Here is a 15,217-nt window from a genome sequence, read left to right as displayed (position 1 = left end):
TGTTGAATAACACCGGCCCCAGAACCGAGCCTTGCAGCACTCTGCTTGAAACTGACCACCATCCAGATATTGAGCCATTGACCACCACCCATTGGGCCCGACCATCAAGCCAGCTTTCTATCCATCTTATAGTCCAAGGATCCAATCCATATTTCCTTAATTTATGGACAAGAATGTTGTGGGAGACTGTTTCAAAAGCCTGGCTGAAGTCAAGGTATATCACATCCACTGACTTCCCCATGTGCACAGAGCTTGTTACCTCGTCATAGAAGCTAATCATATTGGTCAGGCAGGACTTGCCCCTGGTGAATCCATGCTGGCTACTTTTGATCACTTTCCCCTCTTCCAAGTCCTTCAAAATGGATTCCTTGAGGGTTCCCTCCATTATTTTCCCAGGGGTTTAACACCAGGAGGCTTCTGGAGTTGACATTTTGACCCAGATTCTGCCAGCAACTCCTGTGCCTCTTGCCACAAGCCCGTTTGTGAGGTGCCCTTCGACTGGCTCACTGGCTGTGCTCCTTGGCTGCTGCCCTTAAAACCTGGGTGGGAGCTGCAAAAGCCAGTTTTCTAAATATTACCTTTACCTCACTGCTTGGGAGTAATCACCAAGCTCAGGGGAGTGGGTTATGTCCTCTCTGTTTACCTGTCACTCCTATAACTCCCGTGCCATTTCCAGCAGTACAAGGCATCAGGTGTCACTGTGAGCTTTAGCTTCATGAGCTGGGCTCTCCGGGTGGGGGAAGACAGGGCCCAGGGTAACACCCCCCTCCATGATGCTTGCTCCCCACCCCTCCCCAGCTCTGCCCCACCCTGCCTCCTGTCCCCCTCCCTGATCAACCAGGCCAGGGACTCTGGGGGGGTCAGCACAGCAAAGCTGAGCAAGCTGCCGTTGGGGCCACCCACGTGGTGAGTGCTGGGGTGGGGAGCCAGTGAGCCCCTGCTATGGCTGACACCACCACACCCTGCCCTGGGTAACCCTCTCCCCTCCCGTCCATAAGACAGCTGGGGCAGCCACTACAGGCCCCCCAAAGGTGCAGAACCTGGGGCAGCTGCTCCCTCAATCCTACAAGCGGGATGGCCCTGTTCCCGAGTAGGGGGTGTGGGAGCTCTTCTGTAGTTAATGGACAGAGCTATAGCAAGAGAGGTCTGGAGCTGGGACTGGAAACACCCCAGACAAAAGTCCAGAGCCTCAGCAGCGGTCAATCCCAGGAGAGCTGTGGAAGCTGCGCAGTCTACGGGGGGCTGCTGACCTGAGCCGCGGTTCTCCTTGGAGTTCTTTGTGGGAGTTATCTCTCCTTCATGCAACCTCAATGCCTTGCACCTCCAGCGCTCCTTCTGCCTCCTGGCCACTCCCCGGGCCTCCACAAAACACGAGCCTCCGAGCAGGACTCGGCTGACATCTGCAAACCCTGCTGGGGGTGCTTTTTCCCACCCTTTCTGCCTTGCACGTTGATGGGAGAAAGCCTCAGTAACTTGCATGAGTTGCGGTGGATCTGCGGGCAAAGGAGTAGCCAGAAAACAGGAAAAATGGGTTATAAAAGTGTGGGTCAGAACCTCAGCTGGTGCCAACCTCCCAAGTGTGGCACCGTTGTAAGGCTGGTGTGGGGGAGTTGGAGGAAGACCTAGCAGTGCAGGGGCTAAACAAGGCCTTTTTCCCCAATTAACCCCGCCCCATTCCACCTGCAGCCAATGCCAGGCCAGGAGGGAAGTGGGTTCGGTTAGGGGATGACCAGCAAAAGGGCAGGAGCTGGTTCTGCTGTCCGCAGGAGCTATGTGCTGCAGGAGGACGCAGGCTTCAAACCCTCCCCACCCTGGCTCCCGGGGGTAGAACTAGAAGGAAAACCACATCGAGGAGGGGAAAATTGGATGCTTGGGGCCATGCCCCAAACTGAAGGAACAGACTCTGGTAAGCTGCCAGAAGTCCTACCCCTGGGCTCTCCTGCAACACTGGGTTCTAACCACTAGGCCACCCTGCTGCTTGGGGGACTCAGTCACAGCTGGGTATAAAATATGGCCAGCAAAGGAGGATAATCCCTTCCAGGATTCTAACTCAGCAGGGCAATGGGGATAGCCCATTGACCAGAACCTGCAGGAGATGGAGTTCTGTTCCTGGCTTTGCTGTGAGGTAGGACTTGGGCCAGTCCTGTCCCTGTTCTGTGCCTCAGTTTGTCTCCCTGCAAGAGGGCAATGAGGGTGAAGACTCCTTTTGCAAAGTACATTGAGATCTACAGCTGAAGGGAGCTAGTTATAAGAGTAGTTCCCGCTGTAGCTTTTCACTGCTGGTTTTTCCAGAGCTTTGCAAACTGCAATAGATAATGGACTTGGAGCCTTGTTGTCTTGGTTAGCTGTGAAATTTCTTTTCTTTTTGGAGATACACATCTCCAGTCTCTGCCCTCTTGGCAGGACCAAGCACCATCCCTGACGTCTATTTGCCCCTGTCCCTAAAGGGCCTCCTCAAGGAGAGCTCACAACCCTCGGTTTAGCAGGCCAATGCTCAAGCCACTGAGCTATCTCCTCCTCCTAGTAGTTTCCAGTTACTTCTTTGTGACCACTGTTCCCTCTAATTTTTTCCCTCCTTGGGCAGAATAAATTTTGTTATGTGCACCAAGGCCCACACACATGTGCACTGCCAGTGGAAACACACACTGCCGGCTGCAAGAGCTGCGGACGCTCTACAAACCAGCTTGAATCTCCCCTGTGTAGCCACCCACATGCTTACTGGGAACACTGGTTGTGAGTAGCTACCTCATATTCTGTACCCTTATCCTCCTCTTTATTGTCCTAAATAGTGAACTCTTGAATGGTAAAATTTTCCATCCTGCTTAGAGACTTGAATTTAAATGTCCCTGGGCCTTTAATTGAGCTGGACAGTTTCACTGTTGGTTGCGAGAAGGGTGGTTTTTCATTGTTGGTGGGTTCCCCCCAGGCATTGATGCCTCCCTCTTGGTTTCATTCTCCACGAGGAAATGCTTTATTGTTGGAAGAAGTTCAGAAAGTAGATGGAAAAACATAATGTCAACCTGGAGCGAGTCCAGAAAGCTGGAGTCCGTCCTGCTGCTGATGCAGCCAATGGAAACGCTGCCTTTGGCTTTACTGCCAGGAGGAAAATGACATCCAGGTTCCCCTCATTAAAAGTCAATTCTTGGGGGGGAGGAAGGAACACATGGGGGCTGGCTCAGCAGCTAGGGAGGCTCCACTGATTTCAGAGGGAGGGGTCATTCACAGTGGCGCAGGGTTTGTGACGGCACTGGGCCAGTGCATTCCCCTTGCAGCCAGCCAGGACTCTGCAGCTACAGAAACCGTGTCATTACTTGCCCTCAGTGGGGTTTTCACTGCTCTTAGGCTGCTAGATGGTCGGCTGGACCCAGCCTTCTGGGTTTCTGTATCTGTACTGGCTACACAAGGTAGAGCGGGCGTACGTGCTGCCTTCTCAGCCCTGGCATGCTAGGGTCCACTCCAGCACCATTGACACTAACAGGTCTAAGATCGTGTGCTCAGCCAGCATGTAAGCTTGAGAAAATACAGTTCTTTGGAACTTGGGTTTCAGCAGGAGTGAGGTGCATAAAACGCTGAGGATCTGGGTCAGCGTGCCTCCTCCCTCATAATCTGTCATCTGGAATTGTGCATGCGTGTGCCTGGGGCTTTAGACTGCTCATAACTGGGGGTCTTCGAGATGTCCCATCAGATTCACATACCTGCATCCCTACTCTGTGGAGACCTACTGAGCCTGTGACTGTGTGTGGTGTGAGCGCTTAGATACAGGCGTAGGACTGTTGATGGGCTGCAGAGCATAGCAGGGAGCCACTCTTCCCAGCAGGGCTCTGCTGAGGTTGTCAGTAGGAAGTCAGTGTGCTGGTACTTTGGCTCCAGAACCCCCACATTTGGGGCCCCCATTTGAGGGCTTAGTGTAGCTCCAAGCTGCTTCCAGGTTTGTAATCAAAACTTTTTAAAAAAAAAAAAAAAGTGGCTTTGTAAGGAGAGGGAAATGTTGGAGTGAAAGTGTTGGGCTTCAGTGGTATGGGGGGCAGGGTATAAAAATGGGGTGAGGGGGAATTGGTGTTCAGTTGCCCTAAATCAGGGGGCAGGTGTTTGGGGATTGTTTTGTTCTTTTTTTTTTTTTTAACAAAAACAAAAAATCCATGAAAAATGTTGAAGAAAATATTCCCCCCCACACCTTTTTTTTTTCCCCAAATACTTTGCTGGAAAATTACCAGCCTGGTCCAGCCAGCTTTGCTCTGGCCGTGCAGATAACGCCTCCTTAACGCCAGAGGGGACTTGGCATCCCTCAGGACGGGGTGCCTGTTAGCTGCCTGTGTCCCTGAGCCAGAGGGGCAGGTCAGGAAGGGCCTGTGCAGCTGTGGTTAGAGGCACTGAGCCAGCGTTATCCTTGGAGTGCCTGTCGAGAGATAACGTGTCCTATGCCAACCAGCTCCATCAGGCAGGGGGCAGAATGGGAAGCTGATGGAAGGTGGCTTGGAGCAGAAGGTACTTTGCCCATTGTCCCCTTCAGCACTGGCCTCCACCCTGGTATCCAGGAACAAACCCTCCCCGCCTCCTGGCATGCATGAATAGGATGTTCCTTGCCAGCGGCACCTCTAGACTTGTCTCAGCTGTGGCATTCCAGCCACCTCCCCCTGCTGAAGGAGCTGAGGGTAATGGCTTCTTGCAAGGGGGAAACCTCCACACCCTGCCTCCTCCCAAGCCTGTTTCAAGGCCCTGCATTTTCCCCGGCTGGCTCCGGGACCTCCTGCCCTAAGGTCTGGCCTCTTCCCAGCACTGAAAGCCCGAGGGACTGGGCCTCGCTGTGGCCATGTTTGCATCTGTGTGGGTCCAGCCAAGCTTTGCAGCTACTGCTCAGAAGGAGACTGAGTCAAACTGGGGAATGGGCCAGGCTGGGGGTGTGGAACCTGTAGCCAGAATGTGAGGAAGGGGTAAGGATGGGACATTCTCTGTTTATTCCCCTCCTCCTGGCGAGCTTGGTGTCGGACAGGTGTTGCTGATCTCCAGGACACTTGCTTCCTTCCACGTTCTCTCGTGTCTGTAAGGTGCCGAAAGGCTTTTTGAGCTGTCCCATTTCAGTCACGTGTGGGCCTGAGGCTGTCCCATGGTGTCCCACCACCGTTCTCCAGAAAGGGGAGCTCTGCAGCCAGGCTGGCCAGGAAGGGTGCCTGTTAAATAGCATGACAACTCCTCCCCACGGCGCAGGCATAGCCAGTACTGACACACACCTCCCAAAGGACCTACCAGGAGAAGCTGAAGGATGTGGGTTTATTTAATTTGCAGGAGAGAAGAGTGAGGAGTGATTTGATAGCAGCCTTCAGCTTCTTGAGGGGGGAGATTCTAAAGAGGCTGGTATTGAGGCTGTTATCAATAGTGAGGGATGGCAGAACAAGGAGCAATGGCCTGAAGTTTCCTCAGAGGAGGTCTAGGTTGGGTATTAGGAAAAACTATTTCACCAGGAGGGTGGTGACGCACTGGAATGTGTTACCTGGAGAGGTGATGGAGTCTCCATCCCTAGAGGTTTTTCAGTCCAAGCTTGACAAAGCCCTGAATGGGATAATTTAGTTAGGCTTGGTCCTGCTTTGGGAAAGGGCTGAACTCGATGACCTCCTGACGTCTCTTCCAACCCTATGACTCTCTGATGCTAAGAAAATGTTTCTGAACCTGGCAGGAGCTAGCACTGTTAGAAGCAGCCTGTGAATCTATCCTTTCTTGCTAGGCCATTTCTAGTTGGGCTTCTCCAATGAGAAACCTGCTTCTTGGATACTCTGTAATGGTCTTGGGTGAGTCATTGCCTTTGAGCAATGCTGGTGGATGTAAAAAGCTAGATACAAGACCAGCCCCAAGGTTCAAATAGGGACTTCCTTAAAGCCGAGGTGTCTTTGAATCCAAGGGTCTTGTTTGGGGAGTTCTCTCTCTGTTGTGCTTCTTACCATCTTAAGCTGCAGAACAATGGTAGCAAAACCAAGTAAATGCTGTCTTTTCCTGACTCGCCTTTACTCAGGGTGGTGTGAAACTGGCAGAACGTAGTTCAGGATTAAAACCGGTAATCCGACCTCTCTGAACCTAGCAATCAGTTCCACCTGCCAGCCAGGAGCCATTACAGCAGCAGAATGGGTAGCAGAGAAAGGGAAATAGATTTTAAGGACATCATCGAAAAGACTAAAGCTCCGTATCAAAGACCCAGGAGCTGTTGAGTCAAGTTCACACCTTCCCTGACATGCCACCAAGTGGAGTTGCCATGATGTACGTTGCTCGTTATCATAGCACCTTAAGGACAGCAACTTTCATTGCCATCAGGTGTGATGCTGCTTTTAAAGAGAGAAAATATGCTGGGTTGTTTTTTTTTTCTTCTGGGATCGTCAAACGTCACCGAGCGCCGGCTCCTTTCAAGCTCTTTTAATTCCTTGCTGGAACTACACCCCTCCCGGGTGTTTAGAGGAGGTGGCTATTGCTGTTCATTTAGCTCATGTAAGCCCTGAGTAGCTGTGAGCAGAATTTGGCCCAAGAGTTTGATGAGCTGTAGAAGCAGATTCGGCGGGGGGGGAGGGGGAGTTCCAAAAACTTTTTTAATCACCTAAAATAACTGCATAATAAGTTTTTATTTGAGAAAATATTCCGTACCCTGGCTTACATTGTCTGCTGGCTCCTGAGCAGACATCTCACTGCCAGATCTGTGGATCTGCTCACGCAATTGCAAACGGGTGCACAGATTTGCTCTGCTTGCACAAGTTGCTTGCACAGCTGTAGCTAATTAAATTGACCGCCAGAGTGGGTGGAAGCCAGCTGAACGTTGGTGCCTATTTCTTTCCATTCAGCACAGCTCTCCCCATATGTAGGTAGCTTTAGAAAACAATCAATAGGTTATAAAATAAGGGAACGAGTAAGAACCCCGTTTTCAGAATTTGCCCCCCGCCCCCCAGGTCTGAGAGGAGCATCTGTTTGTGCAGTCAGACCAGGCAAATGCATTGCACAGGTGACTGATAGGATGTGCAGGTACTCAGTTTGCATCCATCTGTCCGTGCATTGGTTTGTCGGCCACTTCTAAAATTGTGCCCCTCAGTGGCAGTACTGGATACACCTGTCCTAGTGTCTGGGGTTGTCATTTGCTTCAGGTTCCATGGAAACAGTGGTTGTTACGTTAGCACTTTACTCTGCCTAGATCAAACAGCACGCCCTGGCTGAAAGATTAAGTTTAACATAGGTGGGGAGGAGACTAAAATGATACAAAATGCACCGTAAAATCAAGATTGTGGCTTAAGTGTAGAATGAGAGTTTCAGTATAAAGCCTGAATTTATTTGACATGTTCATTTGCCCAAGGTAAAATACAGTATCAGTTTACGCTCTAATACTTCTGCTAGCTGGAGATTGTGAGCCAAAGGTTGATCTCATTTGCACCGGTACAAATCTGAAGTAACTCCAGTTACCTTTCAGCGTATTAGATTTACTCCAGCTTTAGGCTGATGCAGACCTTAGCTTACCTCCCACCACAGCAATGGCATGGATTCAATAGTGCAGGTCCTGCTCTGGCCCCTTGTGCAGTACAAAGGGTCTGTAAAGCTTCCACTGCACAGGACCTGGGGATTCCCTCAGCAATGGGAGAATTCCTGGCTGGGCCCTAACTTGCCCTCCCATCCTCTGCTAAGGGAGGGTGGCAAGGCTGTGTTCCAACAATGCCTGCCGGTACAGCAGTTTGTGGATGGCTCTAACAAGCTGTTGCAAGTTACTTGCAATCTCCTGGCTGCTCTAAATAGTGCTGGGAACCAGATCGGCTCCAAGGATCCCAGGAGCACAGAGGTGACATACCTATGCCTCCCCACCTCCTTTGGGTTCTGCTGCCAGCACTGGACCTGAGGCTGAATTAAAGGGTCTTTTCTAGCTCTGTTAGCTCTGTCCTTGGGCTCCTGACCACTCAGGTGCAAGAGGTGCAAAAAAGAAGAGCCAAAAATTGCAAAAGGGAACAGTGATTGTTTTGCCAGGGAGAGCCTGCTTCCTCCATGTGGACACTGGATAAAAGGCTCTGGCATTTCACCTTACTCTGCATTAGGGGCCTTTATCTCCTCAACGTCAGAGCAGATCAGACAAGGAAAGTCAGCGCGTGGCTATTGAGCAGGAGCAGTGGTCACTGGATTCTGTGCTCTTACACAAACATAACTCCCATGAAAGCTAAAGAGAGTATTAAGCATCTAGAGGTTGTGGGCGTGGGACTGCGGATGCCAGCTTCACGAGTTGAGTCCCAGATGCAATGCTGAATGGCTAGCAGGCTGAGTTCTGGATGGTCAGACATACACAAGAACCCACCACCAACACTGCAAAGTGAACCATAGAGAAGCCCTCTCCAGAGCTGATATCAAATACGTTTAGGGAGAGATTTGCTATTCTGTGGGGCTTTTGCATCTTTTTTGGTGACTACTAAGTTCCCCAGGAGTAAGGCCAAATGGTTGCTGGGTGCTATTCAAAATCCAACCCTCACATATCACCAGCTGTTGGCAAGATCAGTCCATTGTGTCTTATCTTGGGCAACTTCCTTACAGTAACACAACGGGTCACCTTTTAATCTTATTTGTATTGAATCCCCAAAAAACCGACACCCCTCAAATTTTGGAAGGTATTAATAAGTTTTCCTTCCCAGTAAGGCCTGGCACACAACAGAGTTGCAAGATAATTCAGACTTCCTCATGTATTTTGAGTCCCTTTCAGGCTTCCAGGCTCAGATGTTTTGACACATTTTGTTAGCTTTTCCAACGTAAAAGAGCTCTGTACGTGGACAGGCAAGCCACCCAGGGCCTGGAGTAGAGCAAAGGGTGGCAAGAAGGGGCCCATTCTGGTAGGGTTTTTTGGAAACCTTACAAAACATCGTATAGCTGGGAGCATTGAAGATGAACAGGATTCTTTCTCCCAAACTGAGAGAATTAAGATGATTTTTGGGTGTGATTCAGAATCTTGACATCTTTATTGCTGTTCTTCTCCAAAGGAACCTGGGCTGTGCTGGTGGTCCATCTCAAAAGCCATGCTAGAAATACCTGTATGTCAACTCTGGTCTATTCCATGGAATAGCATGTTGTAATACAGTAAACTCTTTCATATCCGGCATTCTGTCATCCAGAACTCTCCAATAACCGGCATTTTAGCCATAAGTAAATTTTAGTTACATTTTCCATAAGTACCATGTAGTGAAAGTAAATACAAATAAATACAGCAAATGCAGTATAAGTTTACAGTGTACAGTACTACTGCTGTTGGTGAATAAAGTACTCTGCCTACATTTTTGTTTGCTTCTTAATGTCTAATCTTATTTTTCTTTCGTGTTATGCATTGCTGGGTGTGTCTCTCTACTATCCAAATGATTTGAATATCCGCAGCAACCTCCCAGTCCTGGGGCTGCTGGATATGAAAGGGTTTGCTGTGGCTATGTTATTCTGAAAACAAAGTTGTAAGCAGGGGTCCAGAGGGAAACTGTCCTGATGCCTTTAACTGTCGCTGGGAGTGGACTGGCTTGCTCGTATTTTGGCTTGCCTGACGTAAAAGGAGGCTTGGTAAAGATTTTGGATGGGCAGGAATGGCTGGACTTTATAGGAAACCTAATGTGCCATTCAAAGGAAAGCGATGGCCATTGATGAGGCTGGCTTGGGAATCTACACATTGATCCCTGTGGACAGAGAGATCCCACCAAGCAAGTGTCAGATGCCTTTATCAATACTAGGTGGTGGCTTATCTGTTTCCACTTCATTCCACTCGTGTACCAGCAGATAGATGGGACGTTAGCATCCAACAAGAAGTCCTGTGGCAGCTTAGGGACTAAGAGGTATTTTGGTGCATAAGCTTTTGTGGGCAAAGACCCGCCTCGTCAGACGCATCTGATGAAGTGGGCCTTTGCCCATGGAAGTTTATGCACCAAAATACCTGTTAGTCTATAAGGTGCCACAGGACTTCTTGTTGTTTTTTTGAAGATACAGACTAACTGGGCTACCCCTCTGATACTTAGCATGCAACAGTTTCAGCTTGGTTTAAAAGGAGGATGAGATCCAGGAGCCAAGCTTGTTTCTCTGACTTTATTAGCTTCAGGTCTAGTTGAGCTGGGTTAAGGGTTGATCTGTAGTTGTGGAGTTTGGGTTCCACCCTACTACACATATTTTGGGGACTTTGGTTTTATTGTATATCCTGGAGGCACAGGAATTCAATAGTTTACAGCCAGTATTCCCACTAACTGTTTTTTCCATCCGGGGGCAGAATAAACTTTATGTGCCCTGAAGCATGTGCGGATGCACACCAACCATAGGAACGTACTCTGCCATCTGTGGGCACTCTGCTAATCAGCTGGGCAGCACCTAAATCTTCCCTGGATGGCCACCCAAGTGCTCAGCTTACAGGGAACACTGTTTTACAGCCTAATTCTTCACTCTGACCTGTAAATCCCATTGAAGCCAATGGGAGTTTACAGGGGAAAGAATGTGACTGGGTCCACTTTCGTTGGGCTCTATAGCCTGACTGGTGTTTGATATTTATATCCCTTACTCACATGCTGGTCTTACTGAGCACCCTGTGAGTCCTTACCCATAGTACCTCCCTCCTTACAAGGGTTTGGCCTAGCTTGGGCCACCTAAGCAAGTTAATCCGGGTGCCGGACTTTCTGCCGCAGCCACCTGCCTCGTCTGTGTTCTCCCCTCCTCCCACTGGGGATGGATTGTTAGGGGCTCCCTTGTGGCAGTGGGAAAGGCTGGCTCCTAATCAGTACGGGGAGGGCAGCATGTGACTCGCCTCCCTGCCGTTCATTTGCAAACGGGGTGTCCTCTAAGGCTGTGGCACCCCTTGTTCTCGTCCATGCAACGACTACATCTAAGCCATAGGGCCAACCCCAGGAGACACTGCAAAGCCATTGGGCTCCATTATAAAAGCCAACCCTCGCGGAATGAAACTGACAAACCTGGAGTTCAGAGTCACCGAGCCCTTAATAGACGTTTCTTCTAAAACAGTCGCAGCACGATTGAAACAACTCTCGTTCAGTAGCGTGGGTGGGCCTGTCCTTGCTGTGTGGTTCCATAGACCCCACCCGTTCAGCTTACATTGATAAAGAGTTGCTGCAACTGAAGAAAGGGATCCTAAGAAATGCTTTGAAAAACCAAACCAATTGTGCATATCTAGCTGGTTTGCAAGTGCAGAAAAGCATTGCCACTGGGCAGCTGTGCTGGGATCCCCCGTGTCAGCAGGGAGGCAGGACGTGGGGGCATCCACACACATGCTTTGGGTTATTGCTTTCCTTGCATAACACCCTCATGGCTTAAATGAAGGCTTCTATACACCCATTTAATGTAGATTTAATAAGGCAGCTATTGCATGGTAAGTAAATCCCAGCAAGTTGAATAACTGAGGGGTTTAATAACTCTGTCATGAAGGAGAATTTGTTGCAGACTTTAGGGGCTTATTAAATCTAAATGAAGGGCCAGTATTTTCAGAACCACAACGACCCTGACTGCACACACACACATCAGGTAATGTCACAGGGTCCTTTGCACACCGTCGCAGTTCGTGCACACACAAAGGATGCACACGTTTTGCGCATGCCAGGGCGCATCCTGTCTGTGTGGAAATCTGGCCCCAAATGTGTGCCTACAAATCACTGATGAAAGGGCTAATATCTCAAACACAGTTCAGTCACACAAAGGGCAGCTGTGCACACACATTCCATAACCGCGCCCCCTCACAGCCCGCTTTGCAAGACCTAGCCCAAACTGTTTCCGGAAGCACTAACTCCAGCCTCAATCTCAATCTTCTCCTCCCTTTGGAGGAGCTTTGAAGTGAAAATGGAAGTGCCGGGTGTCAGGGAAACCTTTTATACACAATGACAGCAAAGACCATGGTTCAGTAGTAGTAGCAGTAGCATCCTTCAGTCTACGTCATGGTTCAGTACAGGGAGAAAAATCCAGCTCTGGTCAGATCCTTCTTGTTGTAGTTCTACAGCGTGACTCATTCCCGATTGGAGTCTCCTGAGGATGAGCCATACAAAATGGGCACAGGAATTGCTTTCAGCCAAGTAGATGGGTGCACATCAACACAAACCATTTGGGTTATATATATTTTTTTTCTTTTCCTTTCTCTTTGTTGCACTTATTCCAACGTCCGACTGTTTCTTGTTAGTGCCAATTAGTGCATTTGTGGGGGGGAAGATTTTCAATTTACCACTTGTAACCATATCTATAAATATATATTAAAAAGTGTTTATTTGCAAAAAAAGTTTTAAAGGTAAAATATCTTATATGAGACTCCCAATTTGTGACTGTTCTTTTGTTAATCCTAGACAAAGCCTCCATCTGAGAATACTGTAATACGTAAATATTAACAACTGTGCCGCTGAACACCTAGACGGAATTCATCTCTGTACTGTATATATTTAAAAAAAAACTGTATCAAATAAATGTTTATTGATTTTTTTTTGGGGCGGGGGGGGGAAGTTCACCAAAAGACAACGGGTTTTCCTCCAATCAGCATCTTTTTTCCTTTCTCGTTTGCCTGGAGTTCCTGGCAGGGGTGTTCAGTGAGTCGTCCCCAGCACAGCTAGTGGAGGAGGTGATGCGGCTGCAAGTGAGATTGAAGGCCTCAGACACAGAGCAGGGACTCATAAGACTTCATTCACGTCTCTTCCCAGTCTGCCATGGGCCAGTAGGGTGACCTCAGGCAAGTTACTCCACCATGCGGTGCCTCGGTTTCCCCATCTGTAAAATGGGGATGTTGGTCCTGACCTTTGTAACATAGAGGGAGATCTGTTGAGGCCATGAGCTGTGTTATTAGTAACCAGCTGAATGTAAAAATGTTGAGCACCCCTGGCTCCAGTTCTCCTCCCCCTGGCAAAAAAACTCAGCTTAAACTGCATCCGTCATGGGCGGTATCCCTTCTAATTTTTTCCATCCATGTGCAGAATAAACTTTTTATGTGCACCAAAGCACGTGTGGATGTGCACCACCAGTAAAAACTCCCTGCTACTGCTCGTGGAAAGCTGTGGGTGCTGTGCTGGTCAGCTGGTGGCTCCTGAATCTCTCCAGTGTGGCTGACCCTGGACTCAGCTTACAGGGAACGCTGGTCCTGGGGCATCCCTGCTGCCCACGCTCTAGGCTGCCTGGCCTGCTGAACAGTGCAAGCTTTACGGTACGTCTACACCACGCAGCTTTAGCAACACAGCCGTGCTGTTAAAAGTCAGGCAGCATCAAGCCTGTTTGTCCTCACTTTTGCCAGCCAAAAATTTCCAACCCCTACAAGTGGGGCGCTTTTGGGGTTGGGGGGAGGGGTTAAGCACCTATGAATGACAACAGCTTTGTCGTTCGATTGCCAGTGTGGAGAAAGCCTTAGGCGGTGGGCTAAGGCATCCCGCAGGGAATGAGAAGTGACAGCTGGTTTATGAGAGGTCTTAGGTCCAATCTCGCGTCCATCAAAAGCCAAAGGAGCTCAGCCGCTGACATCGGGGTGAGCAGGACTGGGGCTGCAACCCGGCACTCGGGTACACGGCCAGCATTGGGAATTGTAAGGCTGCTCCCAAGACATGGGTCAAAGGATCAGCCGATCCCTCTGTTAACCTGGAGTTTGATGCCTTCTGGGGGAGAGGAAAAAGAGCAGCTCTCCTGAACTTTGACTTCTGACTCGGCTTCTCTTCTTGGACTATTAGACCTGGAGCAGGACTCAAAGAAACCCGCCCTCATTATGGTAGACAGAAGGTCAGTGTGAAACCTGAGTGAGGTTAGTGATCACCAGCGCCACCACGAGTGGTGCAGACAAGCGTTTACACCTGGATTTAGGTGGACAAGGTCAAGTCCGAGGAAGAGGCACCTCATCTTCACCCAGTGCCACTGCTGAGCGTCTGCCCTGCTTCAGTCACAGCCCCAGACGGGCGTGGAGGGTTGTTGCTTTGCAACTCTCCAGGGAATATGCCAACCCTTTCCAGCCACTGCATGGAGCTGTTGTGATAGGAACACACACACACAGCTCCGAGAGATGCTTCAGAGGCTGCTCGTATCAGAGAGGGAGCTGAGTTAGTCTGTATCCTCGAGAACAACAAGAAGTCCTGTGGCACCTTATAGACTGACAGATATTTTGGAGCATATGCTCCAAAACATGTTATAAGGTGCTACAGGACTTCTTGTTGTTCTCAGAGGCTGCTGTGATCCAGCACAAAAATAGAAAATTCAGCCCTTGGGAAGGCCCCCTCCTGCCCTACCCTGGAGCCAAGGGAATCATTACAATAAGGATGTGGGAGTGATTATGGTGGTACTGTGTTTGTGCGGACAGTCCTGCCTCGTGGCACACACATACCCCCCCCCCCCACACACACACACTGCTTAACAGCAGCTGGTTTCTGTAACCAGACCGCTCTCCTTTAGTCCTCGCAGTTGGGCCAGAGCTGTACATTCACTGCAGAGGAACTTTCAGGAAGAATGTGAAATCCCCAGGTCTACTGCTCTCAGTGAAACCTCCCCTTGGCCGGCTCCTGCATACCACTCAAAAGCCCTGTGGCTCCTTTCAGGGAGCAATTACCTGTCTAGATAGGTATTTAGGCCCTGATAACTCCCCTGCACCCAACCCATTAAAATCCACTGTGAAGGTTCAAGGTCCTCTGCACATGGACGCCTTGCAGGAGATGGGGGTAAGATTCCTCCGTACAGCTCTGACCCTGCACTCTTCCGCTGCCTTACAGACTCATATGCTTTACACTGGCCGGTCGCAGCCTCTGTAGAACAGAAATTGCCAGCTGGGCTTAACCCTTGTGGGTTTTTGGCACGGTCAAGGCCTGTAAAGGGTTAAACCCAGAGAGAGTGGGTTCTCCGCTGGCAAACAGCCAGGTGAGCCAATGGGAAGAAAGCGGGATTGTTCGAATTGAGGCAGTTTCCTGCTGAGTGGGTCTTTCTTCTCTGGCCAGAGCAGAGAGCGCAAGAAGTTTAATCCTGAGCCGGCTTAATGAATCCAGTAAATATTCAGGCCACAACACAATGTGAGCAAACAGATATGTAGGTATTGAAGAAAGGAAATGTTCATTGGATGCGGTCAGGTTATTTTTTATTTCGGGTTTGGTGCAGGACATCTTGGGCTGGCTTGTTCACTGTAACTTCTAAACTGAGTCCCAGGGAAATGAGTTTCTGTGCTTTAATCTACCTTCTTTTTTGGTTTGGTAACAGCTAGCAACTGAGCACGCTTTATCACTTTCTCGGGATGCTTTATCTGTTGTTTTGTTAA

The 15,217-nt window shown here is 49.5% G+C and overlaps 1 protein-coding gene across 1 annotated transcript in view; it reads left to right on the top strand.

Annotated features, from left to right (window-relative positions):
• ZNF512B (zinc finger protein 512B) overlaps positions 1 to 12,401 on the top strand; it is a 102,543-nt gene extending 90,142 nt beyond the window's left edge. Inside the window, exon 18 of the transcript XR_012647859.1 lies at positions 12,297 to 12,401. The gene's annotated coding sequence lies outside the window, so the exon portion shown is untranslated. The remainder of the gene's footprint in view (positions 1 to 12,296) is intronic.
• Positions 12,402 to 15,217: the final 2,816 nt, after the last annotated feature.

Source organism: Carettochelys insculpta, chromosome 17, assembly GCF_033958435.1.
Source record: "Carettochelys insculpta isolate YL-2023 chromosome 17, ASM3395843v1, whole genome shotgun sequence".
Taxonomy (NCBI): Eukaryota; Metazoa; Chordata; order Testudines; family Carettochelyidae; genus Carettochelys; species Carettochelys insculpta.
This window is presented reverse-complemented; position numbering and strand designations above follow the sequence as displayed.